Source organism: Chrysemys picta, chromosome 9, assembly GCF_011386835.1.
Source record: "Chrysemys picta bellii isolate R12L10 chromosome 9, ASM1138683v2, whole genome shotgun sequence".
Classification (NCBI taxonomy): Eukaryota; Metazoa; Chordata; order Testudines; family Emydidae; genus Chrysemys; species Chrysemys picta.
In genome coordinates, this window is record NC_088799.1 from 85,492,359 (window position 1) to 85,514,697 (window position 22,339).

The 22,339-nt window shown below is 46.1% G+C and overlaps 1 protein-coding gene and 1 non-coding gene across 6 annotated transcripts in view; both read left to right on the forward strand.

Annotated features, from left to right (window-relative positions):
* AMOT (angiomotin) overlaps positions 1-22,339 on the forward strand; it is an 87,964-nt gene that overhangs the window by 14,610 nt on the left and 51,015 nt on the right. For 2 of the 5 annotated variants that reach the window (XM_005291802.4, XM_042851050.2), the window contains exon 1: positions 7,452-8,484. The exons of 2 other annotated variants lie outside the window; for them this stretch is intronic. The gene's annotated coding sequence lies outside the window, so the exon portion shown is untranslated. Of the gene's footprint in view, positions 1-7,422; positions 8,489-22,339 lie in introns of those variants that run through there. One more of the 5 variants, XM_024106772.3, reaches the window with a different exon arrangement.
* On the forward strand, positions 3,159-3,277 carry LOC112059811 (5S ribosomal RNA). The gene has a single exon (XR_002889084.1). It is a non-coding gene; the product is annotated as a 5S ribosomal RNA (ribosomal RNA).

Below are 22,339 nucleotides of genomic sequence, written 5' to 3' on the forward strand. Positions count from 1 at the left end.
ATTTTTAAAATCATTGGTATGCAAATACCCATCATTACCATCTCGGGAGTACGATGACCTGTTTCACATTGAATTTATGCCTCATCCTCACTTCTGCTGGGACAAGTGGATTGACCTTTCTCTTTTCACAAAGTGCAGTTTACCCCATTCTCACCCGAGAGGAAGCTTTAAGGAGGCTTTTCTTGTAGGTAGTGTTATCCACCGGATACAATAGGGGAAAGGCATCATGAGTCTCTTGAGTTCTATTCCTGCCTCATCTTTTGACTCACTGACGTTGGGCAAATCACTTATCCCCTCTGCACCTCAAGTCCCTTCTCTATAAAGCAGCAATAATGATTCTTAGTCAACTTCGTAGCATTGGTATCTTCTCTCTTATTTATATGGGGAGAGCAAGACAAGGAAATATCCTCTCTCCTAACTACCTGTTCTCTGGCTCCTCTACCTTCAGTAAACTTCCTATCCACATCTCTTTTTCTGGTTCCATCCTGTATTTTTCTATTGATTGCGTGATCTTTTCATATTAAGCCATTATTTAACTCAGTCTGCAGCTTTAGCCTTTTTCATGAAATTCCACAAATCTCTGAGTGAAATAAGTGTGTAGGGCCATATTCTAGGGTTACCATATCTAATAAATAAAAAAAGAGGACCCTCCACGGGCCCTGGCCCCACCCATTTCCCCACCCGCCCCAACTCCGCCCCTTCCCGCCCTAACTCCGCCCCCTCCTCCCTCCCTCTCCCAGCCACGCGGAAAGGGCTGCCCGAGCGCTACCAGCTTCACGGTTTGCCGGGCAGCCCCCAGACCCTGCGCCCCCGGCCGGCGCTTCCCCAGCGCAGCTGGAGCCCGGGAGGGGAAGCACCCAGCCGGGGGCGCAGGGTCTGGAGGCTGCCCGGCAAACCGTGAAGCCGGTAGCGCTTGGGCTTCGGGCAGCCCCCATGCCTCTGGACCCTGCGCCCTCGGCCGGGCACTTCCCCTCCCGGGCTCCGGCGGCGCAGGGTCCGGAGGCATGGGGGCTGCCCGAAGCCGGTAGCACTCGGCTCCTAAACAGAGCCGAAGAGTCGGGGAGGAGCAGAGCCGCCGCAGCTGGAGGCTCTGCTCCTCCCCTGACTCTTCGGCTCTGTTTAAGAGCCAGGCTGCCTGAGCGCTACCGGCTTCGGGCAGCCCCCATGCCTCCAGACCCTGCGCCGCTGGAGCCCGGGAGGGGAAGTGCCCGGCCGGCGGCTGGGGTCCGGAGGCAAGGGGGCTGCCTGAAACCCATAGCGCTCGGGCAGCTCGGCTCTTAAACAGAGCCGAAGAGTCAGGGGAGGAGCAGAGCCGCCATTTTCCTGGACATGTTCGGCTTTTTGGCAATTCCCCCCGGACGGGGGTTTGAGTGCCGAAAAGCCGGACATGTCCGGGAAAAAGAGGACGTATGGCAACCCTACATATTCTCTTCTTTTCTCTGGCAACTTTGTGCCACTCACACAGTGGGGAACTCACGGGCATTGGGGAGCCAGTATAACCACTGCCCCTGGAGCTTTCAGTGGGGGTGGGGGGGCTGGGGCAAAAGGGGGAATGGCCACAGTGCTGCTGTGATCTGTGTAGTCTCAGCTGACATAATGGCCCCAGGGGCCATAACCAGCAATACACTTTCTATGCCAGGGATGGGGGTGGCGCTGGTGTTGCAGCATTTACATCCCCTCAGCTGTATTTAGTAGACATTAGGCTCCGCTGGGAATCTGTCCCATTTAGCGAGGGTGATATGAGCAGCTTCCTAAACTCCAGTTGTCGAGGAGAAAAGAGAACAAAGCTGCAGGGAGAAATTTTAAATGGAGTAATTTTAAAGAATGCAAAGAGCAGCAGCCCCTCAAAATCATAGGTTCGGGGATCCCAAGTTATCGAGTACTATTCTAGGTGTAGGATGGGCTCAAGATTTATTTTTCTACTTCCAAATTGTTTCCACAGTGATATTTATCTTCTCTGCCTTGAATACACCTAATGTAACCTTTGCATGATTGCATAACTTGGCCTGAGAACGCTGGCGCGGTTATTAGGAACCTCTTTCTTGTGCTGTTTCCTGAATTCCCACATTATAGTGTGATCTCTGTGTGGAAAACTGCTAGCTTCCTTCGTCTGGCAGCACTTCAGTCAGTGTGTGCCATAGCTCATGAGTACTGCGCTAGCTGCAGGGGTGGGGGAGTGAGGATGCAAAGGAAGAACATTTTCTGAGGAGAATTTGGATTTCATGCATCTCTCTTTGTTCTTTTCCTGTTCAGATAAAGCTGTTATCTCTGATTGCTTTAAAAAAGCGCTGCACTAATGTTCTTTTGAATAAACAGAGGAAGATGGCTTGAAGTTAATATGCCTTGGGCAAGGCAAGCCATTTTTCACAGTGTGAATTAAAAATATTTTGCTTTGTTGATGAACCTCCATTTGCCACACCACAAATTTTCTTTTGGGATGTGGAAGGGAGGCAGTTATGTGGTGGGATCATATATTTCAGGGTTATTTATAAATCTTTAATCCAGCTATAGCTGTATATTTCATCACACTCCTCACCATAACTTCTGGCATATATTGTCCTCTGTTTACCTGTTCTAGCTGTAATGTTGTGGGAATGTTAATGAATTGTTTACATGTGTTTGTACATTTGTTTTTGCTAAAATTTTCCAGCGAATGAGCATCAGTTACAGAAAAAAGATTGTGTATTTATATGTGCAGGCTTTTGGAATTTCTGGGGGAGGGTTGTTTTATTTTCCTGAAATTGTTTCCAGATTATTTTTATAGTAGATTTGTGAACATATATAAATAAAAGTCTTGTGGATAAAGCAATTAAAAGGTGAAGGGCCACATCAGGCTGTCCTTCCTCAGAATAATAGTCCCACTGAACTGACCTGAATAGGACAAGACAAAGTGGATGAGGTATAGGGCTGCCCACTTTCCAATAGAACAAAATGGAACATCCCTGCCCTGTCCCTTCTCCGAGGCATCCCCCCCCCCCGCTCACACCAGCCCCCCTCCATCCGTTGCTCGCTCTCCCGCACCATCACTCATTTTCACTGGGCTGGGGCAGGCGGTTGGGCTGGGGGCCCTGCCGCACGGGGCAGTCCGACCTGGGGCTCACCGTGCGGCAGGCCCGGGCGTCGGCGGGGAAAGCGGGCGAGGAGGCGCGGAGCCGGGTGCCTACGGCCATACCGGACCAAACGCCCCCGATCCCGTCCGATCTCGGAAGGTAAACCATCCCGGGCCTGGCTAGTACTTGGATGGGTGACTGCCTGGGAATCCCAGGTGCCGTAGGCAGCTTTTCCCGGTCCGAGCCAGCTCTCTCTCCTTTTCTGGGGAGGAAGTGGGGGGGAGGGACGGGCCGGAACATCCCTGCCCTGTCCCTTTCCCAAGGCCTTGCCCCTTCTCCGAGGCACCCCCCAACTCACACCAGCCCCCCTCCATCTGTCGCTCACTCGCTCTCCCGCACCATCACTCATTTTCACTGGGCTGGGGCAGGCGGTTGGGGTGCAGGAGGGGGTGTGGACTCTGGGGTGGGGCCTGAAATGAGGGGTTCAGGGTGTGGGAGGGGGCTCTAGGCTGGGGCAGGGGGTGAGAGGGAGTGAGGGCTCCGGCTGGGGGTGCAGGCTCTGGGGTGGGGCTGGGGATGAGGAGCTTGGGGTGCAGGAGGGAGCTCCGGGCTGGGGCTAAGGGGTTTGGAGTGTGGGGGTGGGATCAGGACTGGAGAAGGGGTTGGGGTGCAGGCTCCAGGAGGGGGCTCAGGGCTGGGGCAGGGGGTTGGGGTTGGGGTGTGGGTGGGAATGCAGGGTCTGGGAGGGAGTTAGGGTACAGGAGGGGGTTCCGACCTGGGGCAGGGGGCTTGAGGTTCAGGCTCATACCAGGTGGCGCTTACCTAAGGCAGCAAGGCTAAGGCAGGCTCCCTGCCTACCCTGGAGTTTTAACGGCCCTGTCAATGGTGCTGACCGGAGCTGCTAGGGTCCCGGTTGAAAGCCGGACGCCTGGCGGCCTCCCCGCCCCTTCTCCGTGAGCCGGCTGCACGACTTGCAGCCGGTCCGTTTCCTGACCGCGCCAAGGAAACATCTATACACGCTCGTGCTCCACACTCTTCACTTCCTCACCCTCGTGTCCCGCCCCGATACAAAGTGGCGGGACGTTCTACCACCTGTCGAGGGTGAGACGCCCCGGTGAGCCAGCCTCTATTCCACCCTGATCCCGAGGCCCGCCAGGGATATCAGCTGGCGGCTCCTTCATGGGGCCGTGAGCACGGGCGTGTACTTGGCGCGGTTTACCCCTGTCCCGGACACCTGTCCTTTCTGTGGCGTGAGGGAGACCCTGGCTCACGTTTACTTAGAGTGTGCCAGGTTGCAGCCCCTACACCGGCTCCTCACCGACATTATGTTACGTTTTTGGTTACACTTTTCCCCTCACCTTCTCATTTATGCACTCCCTATCCGTGGCCCCACAAAGTCACGGGACCTCCTGGTCAACTTCCTCTTGGCCCTGGCTAAACAGGCCATCTATAAAACCAGGGAGAGGAGGTTGGCTGATGGAGGTTCCTGTGACTGTGGGGCCTGTTTCCGATCCTCTGTCCGTTCACATATCCGGGCAGAGTTCCTCTGGGCGGCGTCCACTGGCTCCCTTGACGCCTTTGAGGAGCAGTGGGCGCTGTCCGGGGTTCTCTGCTCGGTGTCCCCGTCAGGTTCCCTTCTTTTGACCCTGTGACCGCACTCCTGTCCCTGTTTTTACATTAGTTGTCCCCCGTAATTAAAAAAAAAACCCTCATGCAGTAATATCGTTTACTGGACAAATTTTATAATGCAAGCAGCACGGTTTGACCAGTGGCCAATAGAAATTGCTGCTTGCTGAGTAGTTCTGGAAATTGGTGTTACTTTAGGGCCTGATCCTGCAAAGTAAATGAAGCTATTCAGTGGTGCAAGTATAAACATATAAAATCAGGGAGATGAATTGCCATGGGGGATAGACCTCTTCCCGCTTTTCTTTTTCATCTTATTCTTTCTTGAAGTTGCAAGTTACTGAAAGAGATAGTCACAAAACAAATAAACAGTCACCCCAGTAATCTCCATCCTGCTTTTGCAGACAATGAAATGACCTCACAGAGAAGTGATGTGGCAAACAAAGGATTAGAGTTTATTGTACGTAAACAAAGGAGGAGGTGAATTGTGAGAAAGGCAAGGAAATAGTTTGTATATAAATATTCTGCTACCCAAAAGGTCCCTTTGAGAGGAGGGGCCATATTGTTATCCCAGACCCTGTTTGGATTGGGGATTTGGCCTGAACAGGGAAGGGGTGCAGTGGACCCCTCGCATAGACAGATGAAGCTGCTATTTGCACCAGTGGAGCTTACCCGTTTCAAGCTCCAGCACTGGTGCCAATAGCAGCTTTGCTTGACTATGCTAGAGGTTTGCATACAACTACACCAATGGTTGTGGTATTGCCAATCCCAAGTGTTGAAAAACCATGAGATAGGGCCCCCCAAATAATGAGATTGGATTAAAAATCATGAGATTTGGAAATATTACATTTGGGTTCTTTTTCTTTGTCTTCTATTTTTGAAAGGCACGGTGAGGGTTGTGTTTTTAAGCTTAACTCTGCAACCAGGAGGGCTAGAAAGAAGCGTCCTTAGAATTTCATCTTTCCTTTCCTTATTTTTTTTTTTAAGTTAATCACATGATTCTAGGAGCTGAGATTTTTAAGAAAAAACAAATCATGAGACTTTGTAAAATCGTGAGAGTTGACAATATCGTGGTTGTTTTGGGGATAAATATTCAAGTCTAGAGAAGGCATGGAGCATACCCTCTTCTCAAATCTATCATTCAGGTGCAATTCTGGGAGGGCAATGGGGGTTTTAGACACGCAGAACTTGCAGGTTTGGGCTCTGGAAGAATATTTAATAGTTTTATTTTTGAGTAAAACATTTAGTACAGGGGACTTATCCTTTAAAATGTCCTGCTTAAATGCATTTACCTGATTTTTATCATCTATTTTTTCCACGCTTTCAATTATTTTCTGCATGTGGTGTAAATTGGTGTTATCCCATTTAGTTATGCTGAATTGGCTTGGCGTTTTAAAAATGTGGGGCCTAATCCTGCAAACACTTACGCATATGACTGACTTCATCCCAGTGACTTGTCCCACTGAATTCATGCTGATTTTCCTTCTGCATTGAAGTAAGGCTGGATTAGGCCTATATATATATATAATTATTTATTAAATATCTGTGAGTAAGAACTGCACAAATGCACATACGCAAGAACATCCCTTGTTTTTATAACATCACAATTACTTCCCTACCTTGCATGGATGTTGTGAAGCTTAAAGTAATATTTATAAAAGCACTTTGAGCTCATTGGATGAAAAGTGCAATTACTATTTTTTATTTATTATTATATAATTTTACATGCAATGTTTTTTGTATAAGTATGTAAACAAGTATATATAATAAAATATGTTATGAATATAGTCATATTTATATATAAATCATATTTATATATTCAAATATATGCTTCAAGCTGTAACATTACAGCTTGATATTTGTAAAAGCATTTTGAGATCATTGGATGAAAAATGCTTTATAATAATTGTGTTTTTCATCCAGTGGTCTCAAAGTGCTTTTACAAATATCAAGTTGTAAAAATATGTTACAGCTTGAAGTATATATTTTATAATATATAATAAAATAAATAAAACACATAGTCATCACACTTTTTATCCAATGATCTGAGTGCTTTTACAAGTGCCAAGTGGTCAATATATTTTACAACTTAAAATGTATATCTTAGTATCTAAATAGGATTGTGTATATAGACTCATATTTATATAGAAAGCGTAGCGCCAGAGTGTGCATGAGCGGTGCACAATGATAGCTCACAGTGCTTTTCACCTTCAAAGCTCTTTACCAATGTGAATCAAGTAGCAACTACAGGTAAAGGGCCAACTATTACACTACAAAGTTTGTGGACACATTTAACTTGATTTTCTTCCGTAGAATTGCAAGCCAGATGATTCAGGTGACCAAGGTAAAACAAGATATCCGATCTCTGGTGCTACTGCTTCCAATTTGTTGAAAGGTATTTTAAGGAATTCAGGAGAGATGGTTGGTTCTATTTCCCCCCCCTTCCTCCTCAAGATTAAAACAGGCTTTTAGCTTTTTCAGGGGGCTGAAGTTCTTCCACAGATGTCATTTTCCTTACAGTATTTCCTGCAGGGGCACTGAGTCCTGGTTACACCTCTCCTGAGACTAGAGGTTCAGAGTTAAGTCTCCCTGCTGCTCCAGCAAGAATACAATAGAAGCTTGTCTTGGGTTTCTGGTTTTTTTAAAACGTGTGTGGCATGACTGACAAGCCAGTCAGCCAACAGAAAACTGCACCGAAGATGGGGCTGTCCAATAGACATAAAAAGAGTGGCTGGGACGGCTTTCCTTTTCTCCTGGCTCCTCCTGCAGTTCTACAACACACTGAAACTGCTCTTTGCAGTCTGGACTCTGTTCAGCTCAACTTTCGGAGGGATTTTCCTTTTGGGTGTCTTGATGATGAGGCTCCAGCAGTAGGGCTGCAGTGTGGCTTGGGAAAGCTCCTGCTAGGGGGAGGTGGAGGAGGTGTGCTTCCTGCATTCTTCTCATAACATACTCACAATCCCAGCGGGAATCCGAGCTGGGGGGAGAGACAGAGAGAGAGTCGGAAGAAGGAAAAGGGAAGAGAGAAGCTGCTTTGCTTGGGCTTGATCTCTTTTTGCAGGATAGTCTCCTGCATTAATGGGAGATCAGCCCCTGAGGTCTGGGGAGATCAGGAACCTGATTTTGCACAAGGCAATTTTTTAAAAAAGAAATACTTCGTGTGTGAGAGCAATCCATTGAGATCAGTAACTTTCCTCCGAGGCCGGAATGCAGTGGTTGGATGGCCGCTTTTCCCTCCCTGGGCAGAGGGGGACTGGAGTTTCCTGTGCCGTTCTGGGATTGACAAGCAGAATTTGTACTTAGCAAATTTGCACTGGGACGGAGGAAACTTTTAAAGTTCTCTTCTCCTGTTTGCCATTTTTATATAAGCCGCATTCTTTCTTCCAGGAAAACCAGGCACGTCTGATCTGACTGCAGTTGGATTTTTTTATACGTCGATCTTGATTGCTTGTATTAAAAAAAGGCGAGCCATAAATTCGCCCACAGAATACCCCCTAAAGCAAACTATTATTTTTGCAATTTAAAAAAGTCTACCCTTCTCCCGCCTGTTTTATCGACACTGAGAATGAAGGATTTGCAGTGAAATCTCGCTGAAGTGCAACATCTCTGCAAGCCAGCCTGTTGCGTCGTGTACTGCAACCACCATCCCTCCTGAATCCAGTGTTTTGCCCTTTACTCCCTGGGGTAAAAAGAGCACAAAGACAAAATACTGTTGGCAGCAAGGCGTCCTTTGTGGAGCTGACCCAAAAAGTTACAAGAGTCCGGTCAGTTTGGAAAAAAAGAAGAAAATCCTTTTGTCTCCAGCTCAAAAGTAGGTAAGAGAAGTGTTTAGGGACAGTGGAGCCCGCATTATGTGTGATAGCATAAATCTAGGAGTTAGATTTGCTCTCCTCTCTTTTAGGTAGTTTCTTCGCCCATCACTGTGGTATCAGAACCTGGGGTCATTATTTGAACCTTCACCTCCTGCAAATATTTAAGCTTAGCCTTGCAAAATTGTCATTAAAAGTGCACCAATGACATTTTGCTTGCCCTGGGTGCCTGGGCAAGTAGAATTTTGCAAGGCTGGCTTGAGTGAGTTTGCACGCCGCTCTGGTTAACGGCAGTGGTGTTTCTCGTTTTCTTCCACTTCTGTGGAAAAAGTTAAAATCTGAATCTACATTTCAAGATGTTCTGCTTTTCCTATTTCACAGAGAAATACCAAGGGCTCAGTGTGTGTATGCATGGGGTGTGCATGTGTAATCTTGGCTTCCATACTTTATCAAGTTTTTTTGCTGCTGCATTGAAGTTCTAATTATATGTTTAATTAATGTGTTTTATTCTCTGTTGTGCTGATTAAATATAAAAATGTCGGTCACCAATGCATAGAGTGCGTGTGCATGAGTGTATAATGATGTATTATTTAGTGAGCATGGTGGGTGAACTTGGCGCTGTACTGAACCTATAGGTAGTTGGCAGCTGTGCCTCTCGGAGGTTTCATTCTAAGTAAGATGAACGATTCTGTATGGGCATGCGCAGAGAATGACTGTATGAAGGCCCAGTCTCATAGCAGGGCAACATACTTTTTTGTGGCGTGCTGTTTTCTTTAGTGGGTTAGTGCACATGTACTGTGGTTCGTCTGTGAGAACTATTTTACCTGCTTCTAATTTTTCTTCTCCCTCTCCGCTTCACCCACCTTCACTTCCTCCAAAACTCTGTGTCATGGCCACAGAAGGCTCTCTGAGATTCCACCCGAACTATACCAGGACTGCTCTTATCCATAGAGGGTTCTTGTTCCATGTTGAAATGTGAAGTGTCTCCCTAGGACAGTTCTGGCTGCTTCTGTGGCATTCCCTGTCTCAGTGCCAGGTTCTTCCCCACTGTGTGGGTTTTCCCTGAGGATAACACAGGAAATTCCAAGTTTTGGCTTGCAACATTTCTTTCACAATGTCCCTTTCTTTCTGGAGGTGTGGGGTGTGGAAGGGGAGTGAAAAGACCTCCTATTCCACTACCATGGAATGGGCAATTGTCAGTGTCCTCTAAATCGGTGGATCTCTTGAGATCTGCAGAGGCCTTGTGTCTCTGCTTAGCTAGCCTGTTGTCCCTTCACCTTAGCAGACTCGACTTTTCAAGGAAGCAGCATCGATGCCTGACTGGAAATTTAGTTGCAGATCTGTGGGGTGCAGAGGGGAGCACACTGCAGTGTGACTGCTGCTTTGCTCCACTTCTGCTACCTCACCAAGGCTCCCTACCCCCAGAGCCCCGAGTCAGGTCCCAGGAAGCATGCTATAGAGCTGGGGCTGCTTCCGCATTTCCAAACTGGGAAGTGACATTGTTGGTTCTTTCTGCTCATGGAAATGGAGCAAAGACTATTGCCCTTTGCCAGTCTGGCTGGCAGTCTAGTGACTGTGAATTGAATCTGTGGTCCACATGTAGTGTAGAATATGAGATCTGAGCCACCAGACCATCCTCTTACTTTTAATTTGAATGTATAAAATCTCACTAGTATATAGTGTACTTAAAAGGGCAGCTGATTTGGAAGTACACCTCTACCCCAATATAACGCTGTCCTCGGGAGCCAAAAAATCTTACCACGTTATAAGTGAAACCGCGTTATATCGAACTTGCTTTGATCCGCCGGAGTGAGCAGCCCTCCCCCCCCGGAGCACTGCTTTACTGTGTTATATCCGAATTTGTGTTATATCGGGTCGCGTTATATCGGGGTAGAGGTGTACTTAAGGTCAGACGATCACATTCCATAGGTTACTAGACTGGAGTGCCTGAAGAGGCTATAGCATGAATGTTTGATCCATATGGAAAGAGTTGGTAAGTACTTTTATCTCTGCCCCACTACCTTCCAAAATACTATATAGTGAAAGTGCCTTTGGAGAATGTCTTTTTACAGCTTCTTTATGCTGAAGTGGGTTATATGGCAACACTTCTATGGTACATTATTAGTGAATTTCCATTGAGTTCCCATGATGGTGTATATGCCATCCACATTAATAGTCAAAGGCACTAATGTTTTTAAATGCAAAATGACTTACCATGCACAGGCACTTAATGTTGGCTTTAACAATTTATGCACTCATTGCCACCTGGTAGGGATCTTTCCAGAATAAAGAAGATTGATGATTGTAAATAAAGGCTTGAATTATGTACTTTCAGACGTACCCTGACTAATGCAAGCCATTCGCGTTGTAAAAGAATATTAAGACTGAGTGGGAGTACAGAGAATTAAATGTTTTTCCTCTTCCCCATTCCCCAGCTTCCATATAAACTGACTGACCGTTTTCATTTCGTATTTAATAGTAGGGCTGCAGTGTTTCATTGCCAAGCATTCCTTACAATGCTAGTGAAATTGATTATTTTTGGATTGCAAATTTTCACATCCCATTTTTTCCCCTCTGCTAAGCAGGTCTAGAAATAATGAGTTTCTGAATGGGGATGTCTTAATGGGTCACTCTGCTCTGTATTTGTACAGTGCCTAGCACAAAATAATAAAGTAGAACTTTCACATTTCACAACTTTCACAAAATAATAATAAATATGTAAAAATTCTACTCCTCAATGAGACTTCCATTTTTTTTTAACATTGGGAAATATTTGACATTGATTCAGGGCACTGATATCTTTAAAAAAAAATTAGTGATGCTGCTTTACTCCCGATAATCAACTGAAGTTGGCAGTCCAATGGGAAAATACCTTTTGTCTGCTAATGTAAAAATATTATTCAGCTGTGAGTGTACCTACCTGTTGATACCCTTTTAGGGCACACTGCTGGCTCTCAGTTCTTCATTCAGTTATGTTGATGGCTTTTAAAGGGGCCATTGATTTTACCCCAGTGAAAGTACAACTCAACTCAGTTCCTCAATGTTAAGATTTTGCATTAGAATTTGGACTAAATCAAAAAACCTGAGTCTGAACACCTGTAAACGCAGGGATTTTGGATCTGGGGCAGAATGCTGTTTGTCTTTGGGCCATGCTTTAATTTATAAAGAAAAAGCGGATCCTTCTGCCTGGCATAAGGTTCTAGGCTTGTTAGATGTTTCTGCTCTTGGGTTATGTTCCCTCTTTAAATAATAATTTAAAAATAAGCAGGAGACCCTCTTTTGACACCCTCACCCCTCCCAAACTTTAATGGTACATCCTGTTTTCATGGACTTTTGGTGCTAAGGGTAGATATTCATTGAGTGGGGTAGTCTCTTGGAAGATTTTCTAAGGGTAATAGACTTACAGAGTTTTTCTCTTATTGTGGATGGGAGTGGAATGTTCTCTGTTGCTAGTGTTTGGTACTAGGTATGCTCCTTCCATGGAGACCAAGTGTTTGTAATATTGTAAGCACGGCCATGCTTCCTGACTGGCAATAAGGTAGAAGAAGGCTCTTTCTCTCCTTAGAGCCGGTTGGAATACAATGAGGATCTGACTCTCTTGGCCGTTCAGATAAGTGTTCCAAACTCTGCCCATTGCTGTAGGTATGAAGTGCCATTAAGCAGTAGAGGATTTGCCAAAACAATTCAATCCATTGGGCAGGGGCACTGGAACAATTTGTATAGTGGGGGTGCTGAGAGCCATTGAACCAAACTGTAAACACTATATAATGGAGACCACTTCAAGACAGGGGGTGCGGTAGCACCCCTAGTTCCAGCATCTATGCCATTGTGTTAAATCCGGGCCATGATGCTTCTGCAAATTGGCAAGTTTCGTGTTACCAAGAATTTTGTGTGTGTCTTATTTGGTCCAATCTGGTTATTTTCTCGGGTGGACTTTCATCCATCTCTCTTACTTGCTTTCCCCCCTATAGGACATTATCACTTTTGGGGTTGAGATTCTCCACAAGGTGCTGAATTCCCCTCTTCCTCCCCCCCCCCAATATTCATTTAATCAGCTGAAATTTGTCTTTAGATCAGTGATACTCAGACTGAGGCTAGAGGGCCACAAGTGGCTCTTTAATGTGTCTCCTGGGGCACTTTGCAGCACATGATGTTAAAATACTGTGATTTAATTATTAACCAGTCAAGATGCTTTTACTCTGTTATTAACCAATTGTAGTTGATAAAATAATAATACTGGACAGTCATTTTGCTGTGAGAATAATATATATAGTAAACGAAACAATGAATTCACACGACTCTGGCTCTTTTGGGTAATGTTGATTGCTAATTTGGCTCCTGAACCACTGAGGTCTGAGTATCACTGCTTTAGATCAGTGGTTCTCAAACTTCATTGCACCGCAACCCACTTCTGACAAGAAAAATTACTACATGACCCCAGGAGGGGGGACAGATGCCTGAGCCCGCCCAAGCCCCGCTGCCCTGGGGGGTGGGGCAAAGCCCAAGCCCCACTGTTCTGGGTGGACGGGCCAAACCTGAAGCCCAAGGCCTTCAGCCCCAGGCAGGGGGTCTGTAACCTGAGCCCTGCCACCCAGGGCTGAAGCCCTCGGGCTTCAGCTTTGGCCCTGGGCAGTGGGCCTTGGGCTTCAGCCCTGAGCCTCAGCAAGTCTAAGCCAGCCCTGGCGATCCCATTAAAATGGGGTCACGACCCACTTTGGGGTCACGACCCACAGTTTGAGAACTGCTGCTTTAGATCATTGTCTTTTATGAGAGAGGAGGCAAATGGCTTTCTTATGAATCCAGATTGGCGGCATGATTCACTAATTTGTTAAATTCCTATTCAGAGAAAAAGAGAGTGCATCCCAAAGCTGCTTTGGAATGCAGTGCCAGCCAGTCACATAGAGTGAATCTATTGCAGGCCCAGTGCCATGGGGATAGTTTCAGTTCTTGTAAAAATATTTGGTTCATGCTTCAAGTATCTCTAGACTGGAGTTACCACTAGATTGACAATTTGTCCGTATGAAAATGTTGCAGTTAAGTGTATTAAAAGACATCATAAAACCATAATATTTCTGTAATTTGCATATAACTCAGCCTTGCAAAACTGTCATGAAACTTTAATAGCTCAGGCAAAGATCTCCCAACCCCCCCCCATGGGATGACAGGAAACAATAAAGCAAAAGAATCATAAGACCAGTTAAAGTTTAAGTCTGCTGTATAATATTTACTTTTCTTATCCATTAAACCCCTCCAAGCGAGAGGAGTTTTGCAAAGCTGTTGTAATTTTTCTTTACTTAGACACCCAGATGTATTTTCTAAATAATAACTTACTAAATCTTATCTGTATAAATGTGTTGTGTATATTGATGGCCATTAAAGTGCAAACCAAACAGTTGACTTAAGTGAGAGATCAGAGAATGAGGAATGAATGAGTGGCTCTGATCTGGTAGAGTTAATGAGTGATATATTTTAAAAATAAATAATAAACAAACAAACAACCCTTTCCCTGAGCAGTGGAGAAATATAGACTGCCTTGAAGTTTGTTTCTAAAATCGTGTATTAAACGTGGTGTTTGCTGCGGTGATTTTAAGTGAGCCAGGCCTGTGTCCTGGAGTCTTGCACAGCGATGTAGTGCAGGAAGTCAATGCTAGTTAGCCACCTGTAATAAAATCGAACTGTGACGTTGTGCAGTCTCTATGGTTTTATAAAAACATGATAATAAGTGAATATAATGTAACTGGGGTATGCTTCATGCAAAAGGTCTCTTGTAAGGTATCATTACAAAGCTTATAATCTACTGAGTGTGATCATCCTATTTGTATAAATGTACCACTCTTGTATCTAAAACTAGAAATATAAAATATAACTCTGAGGGCCTATTGTAATTATGCAAAGTGTGGGCCATTAATGGTGGTTTGAAATCTTGATGACTCCCATTAACCAGGACCATTGTCTGCAAATGGCTGTGGTTTACCTGTGAGTCTTCCTGTATATGTGTGTGCTGGCAAGTGGGTAATGAAGTCTTGCAGTGACATGTGATCATGTCAGCTGAACTGGAATCCATCTTTAACCTTTTTCCAGTGGGGGGAAACCCAGAGGGACAAAGGGTTCCCGCCTTATGCAAAAGATATATAAAGGGGTGGAAGAGAACAAAGGAGGAGAGAGAAGAGCCATCATGAAGAATCCCCTAGCTATCACCTGAGCTGGAACAAGAGCTGTACCAGGGGAGAGAATTGTGCTCAGGCCTGGAAGTTGTCCAGTCTGAGAAAAAACTTACTGAAGCATCTCTGAGGGTCAGATTATCTGTATTCAGTTTGATTAGACATAGAATTGTGCATTTTATTTTATTTTGCTTGGTGACTTACTTTGTTCTGTCTGTTACTACTTGGAACCACTTAAATCCTACTTTCTGTATTTAGTAAAATCACTTTTTACTTATTAATTAACGCAGAGTATGTATTAATACGTGGGGGAGCAAACAACTGTGCATATCTCTCTATCAGTGTTATAGAGGGCGAACAATTTTTGAGTTTACCCTGTATAAGCTTTATGGATTTATTTGGGTTTAGACCCCATTGGGAGTTGAGCATCTGAGTGCTAAAGACAAGCACGCTTCTGTGAGCTGTTTTCAGGTAAACCTGCAGCTTTGGGGCAAGTAATTCAGACCCTGGGTCTGTGTTGGAGCAGACGGGAGTGTCTGGCTCAGCAAGACAGGGTGCTGGAGTCCTGAGCTGGCAGGGAAAATAGGAACAGGGGTAGTCTTGGCACATCGGTTGGCAGCTCCCAGGGGGGTTTCTGTGATCCAGCCCGTCACACTAATATGTCACGTTGGGGTGAGCAAGTCATGTATTGCCAGTTTGGTGATAAAAACACAAGTGCCCTCTCCCTGTTTATAACAGCCAGACCTTCATGTGTTTTCCTTAATGGCCCAAAGAGTTCTTCTGCATTCGCTGTCCTGCAGAGGAAACTCAGATGCTATTCAGATCTCTTTAGCCTTTTTTTTTTTTTAACTTCTAGTTCCCAGGATGCCTGTTGTCTAATTTATCTCTGAATAGGGTGACCAGACGTCCCGATTTTATCGAGACTGACCCGATATTTCCTTGTTTGTCCCGCGTCCCAACCGACGTGCGGTCGGGACACTGGACAAACAAGGAACTGCGTCGGAGCCTGGAGCCCGGAAGTGCTTGCACACACCCCTCCCCCGCCCCGACTCCACCCCCTCCTCCCCCGATTGGCTCCCTCCCCGAATCCCCGCCTCTTCCCCGGGCTCACCATTCCTCCTCCCTCCGCAAGCGCTGGAGGGAGGCCCGGGAGACGCAGGGGAAGCGCGGGGGCGGGGTGAGTAAGAGTCCGGCCTGGCCCCGAGCAGGCAGTACTCAGTTGGGTGGTAGGGAGAGGAGGGGGGCGGCCTGCGGGGCCAGGCGGCGGCTTTTGTCCCCCCCTGGGCAGCGGGACTCGGGAGCAGCCGCTGCTGCAGCTCCCACTGCCGCGGGGGAGGAACCGGCCATGGCGCTTGGCGGCTGCGGCGCCCCCGAACCCCCCGAGCCGGGGCCTGCTGCGGGGACCCAGCAGCGCGCACGCTGGGCCCCAGCAGCGCGCACGCTGGGCCCAGCCCCTGGCCAGTCGCGTCTGGGCTGCTGCCCAGCTGGTGCTATCCCGCAGCGGCCCCGGGGCGGAGGCATCGGCAGCCCAGCCCCGTTCATTCCCCTGCGGGACCCGAGCGGGACGGGGGGGCTGGGGCCTGCTGCCCCCACTCCGGGGCCGCCACGGGATAGCACCAGCTGGGCAGCAGCCCAGACGCGACTGGCCAGGGGTTGGGCTGGGCGCAGCGTGCGCGCTGCTGGGTTCCCGCAGCAGGCCCCGGCTCGGGGGGTTCGGGGGCGCCAGAGCCGCAGCCGCTGAGCTTGGCCATCGGCCGCTTCCTCCCCCGCGGCAGTGGGAGCTGCAGCAGCGGCTGCTCCTGAGTCCCGCTGCCCGGGGGGGAGAACAGCCGCCGCTTGGCACCGCGGGCCGCCCCCCTCCTCTCCCTACCACCCAACTGAGTCCTGCCTGCTCGGGACCAGGCCGGACTCTTACTCACCCCGGCCCCACGCTTCCCCTGCGTCTCCCAGGCCTCCCTCCAGCGCTTGCGGAGGGAAGGGTTTCCCCCCCCCCCCCCCCCCCCCCGTGTCACCCTCCCCCCGCGTCCCGATATTTGACTTGGGTGATCTGGTCACCCGATCTCTGAATAACAAGCTTCTGGTTAAAAAACAGAAGCAGCTCTTTAATACTGTCTGAGATTCTGAATCATGAATGACATATGCATATAAGCTTACATCACAATTATATTTTAGAACAAAATATATGAAAATCATGGGGAGCTTGGAATATTTTTTGGTTGTTTTCCCTGCAACCACTGTTAATGCATATAATACACCAGTAATGGTTAGAACATAAAACTAGGACGTTGCTTATACTAGACAAGTACACTGATTTAACTAAGTTGATTTAAAAATCTATCTAGTCAAACTGGTGCAAGCCCTTAATATGAAGACACTTAAATCAGTTTAATTCTTGCTTTAAGTTGTGTTGGTAAATTATGGACCTTAAGTAAATGGATATAAACCAGGTGTAATATGATTTGATAGTCTCTTCATCAGTATTTGCACTGTTTATACAAAATTGATTTTAATAACCAATTCTAATTAAACTGGTGCAAGTTTTGTGTGTAAACAAGGTCTCTGATTTCCTGTGTCCTTGAGCAAAGTCACCTAGGCCAGATCTATGTTTAAAAGGTTTGTTGGTATAACTATACTGGCAAAACTTCCTAGTGTAGATGCAGCCTAAACTGACAAACAAATCCTTTTGCCAACATAGCTTATACCAGTTCCCTGAGCAAAATAAGTATACAAGAAAAAGCAAGTTTTTGCTAGTATAACTGCATCCTCTCTAGGGCTTTTGTCAGCATAGCTATATATTGTTGAAAAAAAAAAATTACTCCCCTAACTGGCACAGCTATGCTGGCAAAATATTTAAGTGTAGATCAGCCCTAACCACTCAGTACTGCAGTTTACCCATCTGTAAAATAGGTACAATAATATTCCCTTTCCCAGGGGTTTTGAGACTTAATATTCATAAAGTACTTAAAAATGCAAATCACACATCATTATGATGAAAGAATAACGCATATCAGTTTTAAACTGCTCTGACTTTTTAAACATTAATTAAACAGGATCTTGAGCCAGCTTTCATTTAAAAAAAAAAAAAAGCTTTGCAGTTCACCTCAGACCATGGGTACCACATAACAGGCCTGTCTGTGACCTAGGGTTGTCTCAGTACTACCACAACCGAGCCTGGTTATAGTCCCTCAGGAGGAGGATTGGGTCATAGTTGCTCAGAAGGAGGTATTTATAGTCTGTGAGGCTCATGAATAATTAAAAAGTTGTCAATACTTAGCCAGTGGATAGAAAAATATGTATTTACTTGGCTTCTTTCTACAAATAAAAACCCTGAAAAAACGAAGGGCCAGATTCTGATACCCACACTTTGCCAATAGCCGTTTCACTTCAGTATGACTGTTTGCAGAATAAAGTGCCTCTCAGCATGAAAAGGGCTTTTAGAATTTGGCCCTAAACAAGGTTAGAGCTGTGATATATGGGCAAAATCCAGGGAATTAATTCTATGCTAACATCAGGCCATGGTTTAAAGTTTTTTTTTTTTCCATTATCCACTGCCAGTTTTTTTTAATATTGGAGATCTGCACTAACTGAATTTTTTTGGTATGTCATAACTGACATATCAGGAAAAACTACCTAAGAATAACATGTAACATAAATCTCTGGCTAGGTAATGCATTTCCATGGTCACTGTGTCTTATGCTGTAGGAATTAATTCTGCTTTTTAAAATGTAGAAGTTGATTCTGACCTTTTTATCTAATGCACAGTTTAACATTTTGATCCTATTTATAGGGACAAATGAACTGCCCTAAACATTTTGCTCAGTCTTGATAATGCAGATGAAACTGATTTATGGGTTTGAAGATTTTATTTTAACCTCACATGGTTTTCATTATCTGAGAATGCAAAAGAGAGGCCTGGACTAAATCAGCAAAGGAATGGAGAAACCACACAATGAAATGAAAATGCGGCCGACGCATACTTGGGATATTTGTGGGATGGGGCTGCTGACGACAGAAGCTCAGCGCAGCCTGAGTACTAGCAGCAGTTAAGGAGTCAAGTGTCTGTAAAAACAAAACTAAATGTTGAATTCAAAAGGCTGTTTGGGTTTGACAATTCACAAGGCTGCTCTAAAAAACTAAAGAATTGAAGTCACTGAAGTTCAGCAAAAATGAATTTGGCCTAATATATATTGATAAAATTCACCAATGACCTTAATGCGGCTTAAGGCCTGGTCTGTATTAGAAAACTTGCACTTTCTAGTGTAACTAATTCTATTCAAAATTAATCTAGTTATATCATGCAAACATCTATGGTCAAATCCTGGCCCTATGCAAGTCAACAGTAAAATTCCCATTAACTTCAGTAGAGTCAGGATTTCACCCTAGATGTGCAGGAATTACTGTCTCTTGCTAAACAATAGTCTCCTCTGGAGTCCATTGCAGCAGCTGTGTAAGAGCACACACCAACGCTGTATAGGACAAGAAATGAAGAATATCACATCCACTGGAAACAGCTGGATACATTTTATGTCCGTAGATCTTGCGATTTGACCAAGATAAAAGGAATAATGCCCCTTACCCATTTGATCAACACTGTTGAGTTTGGGTTTCCAGTACAGTACTGCTGGAGAACCTTTAAATCCCCTAACACATCTTTTTACTGAAATATTTAAAAACAAGCCCAGGAAACATTTTCATTTATACTGGATTTTGTAAAGCATTTCCTGCTTCCTTTTTACAACAAAAAACCTAAATTATATTGGGCTAAAATTACTTGATAGGGTCCTCGTAAAGAAACGGATACTTTCTTTATGATGGAAGAACAGGAATTGGGAGTATGGCTGAGGTCTTTTCACCTCTCCTTCAGGCTTCTGAGGAGCCTTTTACCCTTACTGATATGACTCAACTTTTATTAGGTCAGTGCAAGTAAGGTTTTCGCTCGGTGCTTTCAGTTCAGGCTTGCCACGCTTTCGTTTATTTCCCTCTGATCCGCTTCCAATATGGTGAGCAGGTGGGGAGGGTATTTAGCCACTGTACGATTCTTGCCAAGATGGTACCTGAGAGTTGTATCAGTCACTAGAACTATGATCCATCTACCTAGGTTCCTGAGCCCCTCACTGCAGTAGAGTGCCTGATGATCTAATGCTAAAAGCATGTGTGTAATTTGCATGATTCCAAGTGGCACTACTTCTTGGTTTTAACTAAAAGGAGGAAGTTTTTCTCTTTCGTGTGATGACTCTGTCCCTTTGGTATGAAGATGTGTAATGCTGGCACTGATACATGCACCTGCTGGGTGCCACACCTGCAAGATCACCTGAGACACAGTCAGCAAACACAAGTAACTGAGAAAGGGATAATTGAATCTAAGCTAGGGAAGCACATATTAGGCAACAGATTTGCTTTGATGGCATTTACCTGTGGGCTCTGTACTTTGAAATTTAATTGAGCACAGACGCAGATGGTAAAATATTATCAGAACTCTGGGGACTTGTGCGTATATGCCCCTGGGGTTTTAGGTATTTGAAACAGCGGGCATGCACACCTCTTAAACCTTTATTCTCAAGGGCAATCCTTCCATATATTCTCCTCTCTCCTCCTTGGAAAGGGTTGGAGTACAGTTAAGAATGCTTAGTTATAAACTGTATCAGGAGCGCTGGAACCTTGATAGAAGTGGGGGTGGGAGGCTTGAGGCCCTGCCCTGTGGCCCCGCCTTCTCCATGGTCCCATTTCCTGCTCCTCCTCTTCCCCCGGAGGCCCTGCCCTCTGGCCAGGCTGAAAAAAGCTGGAGCCAGGTGGTGGTAAACTTGGGGACCCTCCAACTGTCCTGGGCCGGGGGCCCGAGAGCAGCCCCCAGCCCTTGTCCCTGACACCTGGACCCGGAGTGCGCCGCCCAGGACAGGTGGAGGGTCCAGGGCTCCCCACCGTGTCCCCGGCTCCCTGGCCTGGCTGCTGGCCTGGCCAGTGGGTGGAACCTTGGGGCTAAGAGGAGCAGGAGTGGGGCCACTGAGAGGGGCCCGCAATGGGAAGAGGCTGGCGCTGCGAGCAGGGACTGCGCTTTGCGGCAGGGGACCTGATCTGCTCCTCCACCACTGAGTGCAGCAGCACTTGCCTGCACCGCTCTGTGCCTGCCCAAGACTTGCAGTTTGGGCGGGGGCAATGTGGCTCCCTATCCCCAAACTATGCCCATGTTAAAAAGTGGGGTGCCATGGGCCCCCCTGTTCTGGCATCCTGATGTGCATCAGTCATTAAATGACTCTATGTCCTCACCCTCATGAACCCAACATTTCCAGCCACTTCAAAGGGTGTGTTTGTGTGTGTACGCGTCGCAGTAACTGCATTTCCAGGTGGCCTGAAGATTGTCAGGGCTACTCATGTGAATAAGCGATTGCAGGATTGGGGCCATGTCTAGGCTGTATGGTAAGGGGAAGCTTGCTTTCTTCGCTACAGATCACTCAGAATGTGAGATAGATAGATAGCCTCTGGGCTTTTACCCAGCCCTGTCTAAGGTATCTATTAAGCTTCATGGCCCACCCCTTTATCTAAGCACTTCTAGAGATACCTTTTAATTTCTGACACAGTCCAAGACCGTCACCTTCACACTAAGCATCTCCTCACCATTTTCCTGGAGCCCGACAAGGGCAAGCAAAGACCTCTGATGCCGCAGAACTTTTCAGCTGCCTATTAAAGTGTGTTTGACAGAGAGCCAAGCTGTATCTGCTCCTGCCAGCCTGGGGGAGGGTCTGGATCATATCTACATTTCTAAAGAAATAGACCATAGCACCAGCCAGCAAAGCCATTAGGCTACTTGGGAATGCTGTTATTCTCCACTGTGAAGTGGCTGGAAGTATGGAGCTTGTGAGTCCATAAAGCCATTGGATTATATTTTATTTGTATGGATGGTACAGGACTGAGTATTAAAACTGAATGTGCTTAACTGTACTTCAGCCCTTCTGAGGAGGAGGAGGTGAACCTGTTCTTATCCCACCTGATGTGTTAGCTAATTAGCTTCTTGGCTAAGCAGTAATTCAGGGCAAGTGTGTACAGGCTGCATTCATCAGGAATCTTACATTCCACTTACTTTCGCAAGCAGAAAAGAGATGCGTCCTTTCACCTGTGTTCTTCTTACTGCTGCAGTCACTCCATGCAGGGTAATAAGTAACTATATCATTGTATCAGAGTAGAAGCCGTGTTAGTCTGTATCCTCAAAAAGAACAGGAGTACTTGTGGCATCTTACTCCTATATCATTGTAGTCACTCATCAAGAGTGGGAGTACTTGTGGCACCTTAGAGACTAACAAATTTATTAGAGCATAAGCTTTCGTGGACTACAGCCCACTTCTTCGGGTGCATACAGAGTGGAATAAATATTGAGGAGATATATATACACACATACAGAGAGCATAAACAGGTGTGAGTTGTCTTACCAACTCTGGGCTATCTTGATTAAGACAACTCACACCTGTTTATGCTCTCTGTATGTGTGTATATATATCTCCTCAATATTTATTCCACTCTGTATGCATCCGAAGAAGTGGGCTGTAGTCCACGAAAGCTTATGCTCTAATAAATTTGTTAGTCTCTAAGGTGCCACAAGTACTCCTGTTCTTTTTGCGGATACAGACTAACACGGCTGCTACTCTGAAACCTGTCATCAAGAGTGGTGAGTATTTCATTTGTCAGTATATTTTCATAATGCAGG